The sequence below is a fragment of the Arachis hypogaea genome, chromosome 12, assembly GCF_003086295.3.
Source record: "Arachis hypogaea cultivar Tifrunner chromosome 12, arahy.Tifrunner.gnm2.J5K5, whole genome shotgun sequence".
NCBI lineage: Eukaryota > Viridiplantae > Streptophyta > Magnoliopsida > Fabales > Fabaceae > Arachis > Arachis hypogaea.
The window spans coordinates 44028149-44037397 of record NC_092047.1 but is presented as its reverse complement, the minus strand read 5'-3'; the positions used below and the strand labels follow the sequence as shown (position 1 = coordinate 44037397).

Below are 9249 nucleotides of genomic sequence, written 5' to 3'. Positions count from 1 at the left end.
AGATTGCTGCTACTTGGTTTATCTCCATCTTCTTGGTGAGGTCAGCCAGCTGCTGGGTAATGAGCTTGTTTTGGGCCAACAGAGCATCTACATTGTTTAGCTCCATTACTCCTCTTGTGTTCCCTCTTTCGGAATCATAGAAGTAGTCGTTCTCTACTACTGTTTCAATAACATCTATGGCTTCCTCAATAGTCTTCTTCTTGTTCAAAGATCCTCCGGATGAATGGTCTACGGCCTTCTTTGATTCATAAGAGAGCCCTTCATAGAAAATATGCAGCTGCACCCATTCGTTGAACATGTCAGGTGGACACCTCCTTGTTAAGTCCTTGAACCTCTCTCATGCTTCATATAGAGTCTCACCGTCTTGTTGCCTGAAAGTTTGGACCTCAGCTCTCAGCCTATTGATTCGTTGAGGAGGGTAAAATCTTGCTAAGAATTTGTTCACCACGTCTTCCCAAGTTGTCAAGCTTTCCCTTGGGAAAGATTCCAGCCACTTGGCTGCTTTGTCCCTAAGTGAGAATGGAAATAGGAGCAGTCTATAGGCGTCAGGGTGAACACCATTAGACTTCACTATGTCACATATTCTCAGGAAGGTGGTCAAATGTTGATTGGGGTCTTCTTGAACACCTCCTCCAAACGAACAGTTGTTCTGAACAAGGGTGATGAGCTGTGGTTTAAGTTCAAAGTTGTTGGCATGGATTGTTGGCTTTTGGATGCTACTTCCACAATTGCCTGGGTTTGGATTGATGTAGGAGCCCAAAACTCTTCTATCTTCCCCAGCATGATTTGCTTTACCTCCTCCCCCATGGTTGTGATCTTCTTCTTCATGATGGTTTTCCATGTTGTCTTCCATGTTTGTTTCAAAGAATTCCTCTTCTTCCTCAGCACCAACCACTTTCTTTCCTCTTGCCTCCCTCCTTAATCTAAGGAAGGTCCTCTCAGGTTCAGAATCGAAGGAAGTTGAAGCCCCGCTTCTTCTCCCTGTCATACAACCATCAAGTGCAAGCAAGAAAAGATAGGTGCAGAAAGTATTTGTGTCAGAATTACTGTTAGTTGTGGGTGATGCAATATATCAAACAGTTAGTGGGTTAGCAAACAGAATTAAAAATAACAAAGAAAAACAAAAGAGTAGATGGGGAAGGGAAGAAGTTTAACTAAAAAAAAAAGTAAATCACTCAAACAGAAAATGAAATTCACAAAAATAAAAATGCTCAATCTAGTGATCTTCCAATTTAATCATTGTTGATGCACAATCAATCCCCAGCAACGGCGCCATAAACTTGATGCACGGAAAACTTGTCTCACAACAAATCTCCCTTCGACAAGTGTACCGAATTTGTCGTCAAGTAAAAACTCACAATAGAGTGAGGTCGAATCCCACAGGGATTGATTGATCAAGCAACTTTAATTAGAAGAATGTTCTAGTTGAGTGAATCCAGAATCTGGGTTGAGAGTTGCAGAAAATAAAATGGCGGGAATGAAAATAACAGAAAAGTAAATGCTAGAATTAAAGGATTGGAAGTAAATGACTGAAAATAAATTGCAGAATTGTAAATGGGAATGGGGGATTTGCTCATAAAAGTAAATGGCAGAAATTAAAGAGAATGGGTAAGATCAGAGATGGGGAGTTCATTGGGCTTAGGAGATGTTGCAATTCTCCGGATCAAGTTCATTTTCATCTCTTCCTCAATCAATGCACTCATTGATCTCCTTGGCAATCTTAAGTGATTGAATTACAATTTCTTGCAATTCAATCTCTCAAATCTTGATCAATAGCCAATTCCTTGGTCAATTGCTCATGAGAAGAGATAAAGTATAGTCACTGATTATACCACATGCATTTCCCAAATCAAGTATTAAGAGGCTTATAGTCACATACCCATCCGAACCCAATTTGGTCCAACATGAGAAAGCATTTCTAGCTTGATCTCTTCATTCCTCTTTCAAGGTTCAAAAGAGATCTAAGTTTGAATATCTTCTCTTCTAAGATAACTACTCAATTGGATGAAGATCGAAAGCTTTCAAGTAAAATCAAGAGAAAAGATAGAAGAAGAATAATGAAAATTAGTATTGATCCATCAAATTACAACAGAGCTCCCTAACCCAATGAAAGGGGTTTAGTTGTTCATAGCTCTTGAAAATGAAAACAAAGATGGAGAATACATCATAAAACTAGAAATTGCAGAGAAAGTAAAATACAGAGAGTAGTTCTCTTTTTTTCAGCCTCCTATACTCTTTAACATTTCAAAGCTACTCCTATATATACTATTTCTCTCAGCTTCTAGTTGGCTCTTCAAGTCTTGGGCCTTTGGATCTTGAGTTTGAAGCAGTTCTTTTCTTCATTTGGGCTTGGCTTTACTTGCAGAGAGAAAGTGCTAAGTGGGCAGAGACTTTAGCTCAGGGCGTTAGGGGTGTTAACATTTAGTGAAAGTATAAGTTCGAGAACGTTAGTGACACTTAACATTTTCACTAACGTTCCAATGTACCCCTTTGCCTCACGTTAGAGCCCACGTTAACTAGGTTAACGTGGCTTCTAACGTGGCCTTGCCAAACTTCGAGAACGTTAGTGACACTCAACATTGTCACTAACGTTCCAGTGTGCCCCTTTTTGCTTCACGTTAAAGCCCATGTTAACTAGGTTAACGTGGCTTCTAACGTGGCCATTCTTAGCCATCCCAACGTTAGTGACAATGTTGAGTGTCACTAATGTTGGCTCATCATTCATTCCTCATCGTTAGCTTCCACGTTAACTAAGTTAACGTGGAAGTTAACGTGGCTCCTTGGGGGGTTGTGTGGTTGCTTCCAACGTTAGTGACGATGTTGAGTGTCACTAACGTTGTCGACAACTCTCACTTCTTACGTTAGCTCCCACGTTAACCAAGTTAACGTGGGAGTTAACGTGGTGTGTTGCATCCTTAGGCCAATATTAGTGACAATGTTGAACGTCACTAACGTTGGCTTCTCTTCCCCCTTTAACGTTAGAGGCCACGTTAACTAGGTTAACGTGGGCTCTAACGTGGCCACTCATGAGTGTTTGCCAACGTTAGTGACAATGTTAAGTGTCACTAACGTTGGCTCAACTTCCCTTCTCCACGTTAGAGTTCACGTTAACTTAGTTTACGTGACTCTTAACGTGGGCAATGATGGCTTTGAAAGTGTTATTGGCAATCACTTTTCTCATTAACTTTGCAAGTTACCTCCCTTTCCTTGCTTCCTTTGGTCCTGAAATCAAGCAATAGAGTGCATCAAAGTTCTAGTCCAAGTCATGGGTAATGCAGCATACAATTTGTCACTAAATTCATGCAAAATCCTCATGAAATAATGTAAAATGCACAATGTATGCTTGAATCAAGGTGTAGGTGAATATCTACCCAAAACTAGCTTATTTCCTAAAGAAATGCATGAAACTACCCTAAAAACAGTAAAGAAAAGGTTAGTGAAACTGGGCAAGATGCCCTGGCATCAGAGGACTCTGAAGATCCCAGAAGAACTCCATCAATACACCTCTGAGCAAATCAAACAAAGAGGCTGGTTCTTCTTGGAAAGACCCCTGACTGAGGTCAATGCATCTTGGGTAAGAGAATTTTACTGCAATTACTTCAAAACCTCCCTAGATGCAGTGAACCTTAGAGGAAAGCAGATTCTGGTCACTGAAGAGGCCATTGAAGATGTTCTGAAGCTTCTGCCTAAAACTGATATGGTTATCAGAAAGCTGAAGAGGATATGCGCTTAATGCGATTTGATTGGGATGTAGTAAAGGCCAGGATAGCCCTTGACCCGACCGTTCCTTGGATTATGGGTCAAAACACTACCATGCCAAAGGGAATCAAGTGGATTTACTTGAATGTTGAGACTCGGCTATGGCATCAGATACTTAGCAACTTCATTATGCCGAGTACTCACGAGACTGAGATACCAGCCGCTATGATCACCCTCCTTTGGTGTGTGATGGAGGGTAGGGACCTATACCTGTCACGCTTTATCCGGTACTATATGGCCAGAGTCCACGTCCAAGAGGCACTCTTCCCTTTCCTTATCTGATTACGCAGCTAGGACGTCGAGCTGACGTGCCTTGCGAGGATGCTGATGAGAAGCCACCTGCTGCAGAATGCAAGAAGATTATCTTCCACAGCAGGAACTTTCTGGCTTTGGGCTACAGACCTCCATTCCTCACTGCTACTGCTGACACAGCCACACCATCTGCCGGCCCCTCTTCTTCCACAGCTACCCCTGCCACCACCACCGCACCTCCACCTGCCTCAGAGCCCATCTATCATCTAGTGCACCACCTGTTTCGACGGCTTGACCAGATGGAGCATCACAACAAGCGACGCTATGAGCACCTGAAGCTGATGATACGCTCTGGCGACATCCCCTCCGAGCCTGACACACCATCCGAGGCATCTGAGGAGGAGGCAGATGATCACGAGGCAGAGACTCATCCACAGTACGAGGTAGAGTAGGCAGGCACCCAGCAGGCAGCATCACATCAGGAGGCTCCGCCTCAGATTCAGGCTATAGACCCCGAGATCCCTATCCAGTCAGCACCTCCTCTGCAGTAGGCTGATCCTCAAACCACCACCATAGAGACTCCAGCTACCCACCCTTCCAGTGATGACACCCCTTCACACCCTGCTTGAGTGAGCATCGGGGACGATGCTACATTTTAAGTGTAGGAAGGTCGCCATCTCTGGCGTTCTTTTTTTTTTTTGGTGAACCACTACATACTCTTTTTATTTATTTTGCTACTTTTCTGTATTTTTATTTTTATTTTTATTTTTATTTTTATTTTTTTTATTTTCTCAGTACTCATATATTGCTACTTTTATGTATCTTTACTCTATTTCTACATGTTGCATTTTAGTCAAATTTTAGCCATTTAGTTTTAGTTGCAATTCTAACTTATTAGTTATAGAAATTATGGATTAATTAGTATAGTTTACCCTTTTTAGCATAAGATAGCTTAGTTTAAATTGAAAAATACAAAAAGGAAGTAAACTAGGAACTTGAACATAATAGAAATAATCCACACAACTTGTATATATAGCATTACATGTTAGTTAGTTAACAACATTTCATCAAGGAGAAACACTAGAACTTTAAAGCCATTCAATATAAGTTTTACTTTGAGAATAATGGGAATTTTTAACTAAACTTGCATGACATACATAAGTGATAAAAGATTTTTGAGCTAGAAAACACACAGCCTGTGAGTTTTGAGCTTAATTGTATGGTTACATTCAAACCATAATATTTTATTCCTGTGTGTTCCACCCTTCTTTTATATTCTGGTGTTCTTTACTTTGTTTTAATCTATATGTCCGATTATAGAATAGAAATACATACCAAGAGAGTGATTGAGGCCATTATTTGATTTTAGCTCACTTATCCCAAAATAGCTTACCCTTTTACATCACCCTTGTTAGCCCCCTTGAGCCTTTAAATCCCATTTTATTTTATAAACCACATTACTAGCCTTAAGCAGAAAAACAAAATAAAAATCCCAAGTTGAATCCTTGGTTAGCTTAAGATAGAAATTGTGTATGGTTTACATGTGGGAAACCTATTGGGAACATGGATGATAAAAACAAAAGGTAGGAAAGTTGAAAAGAATAAAATAATTCAAAATAAAAGTTTTGTGAAGCATGCTCATGTAAAATCAAAATAATTGAATTACCATGTGCATTAAAAAAATATTTAATTTTCAGTATTTAAATAAAGGGGACACAAAAGAGTTCCCCAAATGTGAAATAAAGCAATGCACATGGGATAAAAATAATAAACATTGAAACATGAGCATGTAACATCAAAAGTGGGAAAATATGGGGAAATAGGTAAAAGAAGCCTTGCTTTACAAAGTATGTATGTTAGGTGAGATCTTAGACTAATTAAGGATTCACTTATTAGCTCACTTAGCCTTATACATATACCCTTACCTTTACCTTGGCCCCATTACAACCTTTACTAAAGATCTCATGATTTTTGGTATGTCTATATTTTATAATTGTTGATTGGTTAGATGAAGAACAAAGTTATAGAAAGTAAGGATAAAAAGAAGAATAGAGTGATTAACCCAATAAACACTGAGTGACTAGAGAGTAAACACAAAATCCAGTAAGGGTTAAATAGCTCATTAACATATATCTCTGCTAAATTATTAATTATCTTGCAAGTTTATAAAATGATTTTCTCTCCCATCTCAATTGTAAAGGCACTTTATCACTATCTAAGGTTTGGCTATATATATATATATATATATATATATATGACTCCTTGAGAATGTGAATTAATTTAACCACATGAAAGCTTTATATACAAGTGAATAAAAACTAGAATTGCATGATGCATCATTCATCTAGGTAGTTGCATTTAGATTAGATTGCATTGCATGGCATTCCACCACTTTAACCTAACATTACTCTTGGACTTAGCATGATGACATGCTATTGTTTAAGTGTGGGGAGGTTGATAAACCCATATTTTATGATATATTTTGTGCTTAATCTGAGTGATTTATTCAATCCTTCACCCACTTATTCATATTAATTGCATGGTTTTACTTTCCCTTCCTCATTATGTGATGTATGTGAAAAACATGTTTCCTATGCTTTAAAATTAATTATTTTAATTACCTTTATTTCCATTCGATGCCGTGATTAGTGTGTTGAGTAGTTTCAGATCTTCTAAGGCAGGAATGACTTAAAGGATGGAAAGGAAACATACAAAAATGGAAGGAAAACATAAAACGGAGTTTTTGAAGAAACTGGCATCCACGCGATCGCATGGGCGACGCGACCGCATGCCAAGCGCGAAGAAGCGACGACGCAGCCGCATGACTGACGCGACCGCACGCCTTAAGCAGAACACATATGACGCGGCCGCATGACTAACGCGACCGCGTGACAAGAAAAACTCCGAATGACGCGACCGCGTGACCCACGCGGACGCGTGACAGAGGCCACGCACCATAAATTGCAGAAAATGCTCCCAGCGAATTCTGAAGCCCTTTTTGGCCCAAATCCAAGTCTAGAAGGCATAGACCAGAGGTTATGAAGTGGGGGAATGCATCCATTCAGGAGAGATGACTTTAGTTTAGTTCTCATGATTTAGATTTAGTTTAGAGAAAGGTTATCTCCTCTCTCTTCTCTCTTAGGATTAGGATTTAGGATTTCTCTTAGTTTTAGGAGTGACTCTCGATCCCAGGTTCAATGTTCTTTTACTTTATATTTATCTCTTACTTTCAGATACTTTAATGCTTATATTAGTTATGTTGCCTATTTGGCTTATGCTACATTCATGTTACAGATTACTCTTTTGAATTAATGTTATTTGAGGTATTTCAGTTTAATATTGCTTTCTCCTATTTACATTATTGTTATTCCCATCTGAAGATATTTTTATTCCAGTAGATTTACTTTCCTCCCTTTTGGTCTTGGTTAAGAAATCAGTAATTCAGGAGTTATCAAACTCAAACATGAATGGTAATTGTTATCTTTGTTAATTGAATTGAACTTCAATAATCCCAATCTTTTCTTAGGAAATAAATAGGATTCGAAGATCAACCAATTAATCCCTTGACCTTCCTTTATCTTAGAAAAGGTTAACAAAGTGGAATTAAGATCAATTCTCATCATCATTGATAAGGATAGCTATGATAGGACCTCTAATTTCTCATACCTTGCCAAAAGTTTATTTACAGTCATTTATTTATTTTACTTGCCATCTAAATTACTTGTTCTTCATTTACTTTAATTTCCAATTAAATCATTCGCTCCTCATTCTCAAAACCCCAATTTACAATCTTCATAACCAATAATAAGAACATACTTCCCTGCAGTTCCTTGAGAAGACGACCCGAGGTTTGAATACTTCGGTTATCAATTTATTTAGAGGTTTGTTACTTGTGACAACCAAAACGTTTGTACGAAGGGATTTTTGTTGGTTTAGAGACTATATCTACAACGCGACTATTTTTATGAAATTCTTTACTGGCAAAAATCTTAACGTCAGTATATTCCTGTGAAAATGTGCAAAACAATAATTGAGCATATATTATTGCATTCAATAATTTAATCATATGCATTGAGAAAAAGAAGAGAAAAGAAAAGAAAAGAAAAATAACAAGAAAAATAAAAAGAGAAAAAGAAAAGTAAAAGAGCAAATAATAAAAAGGGGACAAAATGCCCCAAAGTAAATGGTGGTAGCAATGCATATGAGTTGTACTCAAAATTTGGGATGCATAAATATGTGGAAAACATAGTTAATGGGTAATTAGACTTTATACTCTGATTATATGGATTGTCTTAAGTTAGGTGCAGAATTTAGGTTAATTAAGGATTCAGATTTTAGTCCACTTGACCAAATACAATCCTACCTTGACCCTAACCCCATTACAACCCTTAAAAGACCTCTTGATATATGTATTTGTGCATTAAATTTATATTGATTGGTAGAAGAAGAGCACGCCTTAGAAAGCAAGGTTAGTAGAGAATTGAGAGAATCGAACCTTAAACACATGAGTGATTAGAGTGTATACACTTCCGTCGAGGGTTCGAGGCTCAATTCTTTGTTCCCGGCTTTCATGAGCTATTTTCTTCTGCAAGTTTACTTGTACTTTATTTTGTGATTTAAATTAGTGAGATCTAGTTCATATTTATTCTTGGAGAATTTATTTACTTTTAAACCAAGTAGGTAAAAATATTTTGCATTTAGTTGCATTCATATAGATAGGTTGCATTTCATAAGTTTTACCATTCCTCTTCATTCATTTATAGCTTCTCTTGAGCTTAGCATGAGGACATGCTAATATTTAAGTGTGGGGAGATTTGATGCACCACTATTTCGTGCCACCTGTTGTGCTTAATTGAGTGGATTTTATCCACTATTCTCACACTTATTCATTGAATTCGCATGTTTTACATTTTTCTTCCAAATTTTGTGCTATGATTGAAAACATGCTTCTTTGGCCCTAAATTTGCTAATTTTAATCCTCTCTTATTACCATTTGATGCTTTGATATATGTGTTAAGTGATTTCAGGGTTTATAGGGCAGGAATAGCTTAGAGGATGGAAAGGAAGCATGCAAAAGTGGAAGGAATACAAGAAATTGAAGGAATTGTTAAGCTGTCAAGCTTGCCTCTTCGTACTAAATCAGACATAACTTGAGCTACAGAGGTCCAAACGAGGCAGTTCTAGTTGTGTTGGAAAGATAACATCCGAGGCTTCGAAATGATATGCAATTTGCCATTG

At 38.0% G+C, this 9249-nt stretch overlaps 1 non-coding gene across 1 annotated transcript; it reads left to right on the top strand.

Moving 5' to 3' along the window:
* The first annotated feature begins 296 nt into the window (after nucleotides 1-296).
* Nucleotides 297-400, top strand: LOC112731055 (small nucleolar RNA R71). The gene has a single exon (XR_003166850.1). It is a non-coding gene; the product is annotated as a small nucleolar RNA R71 (small nucleolar RNA).
* The last annotated feature ends 8849 nt before the right edge of the window (nucleotides 401-9249 follow it).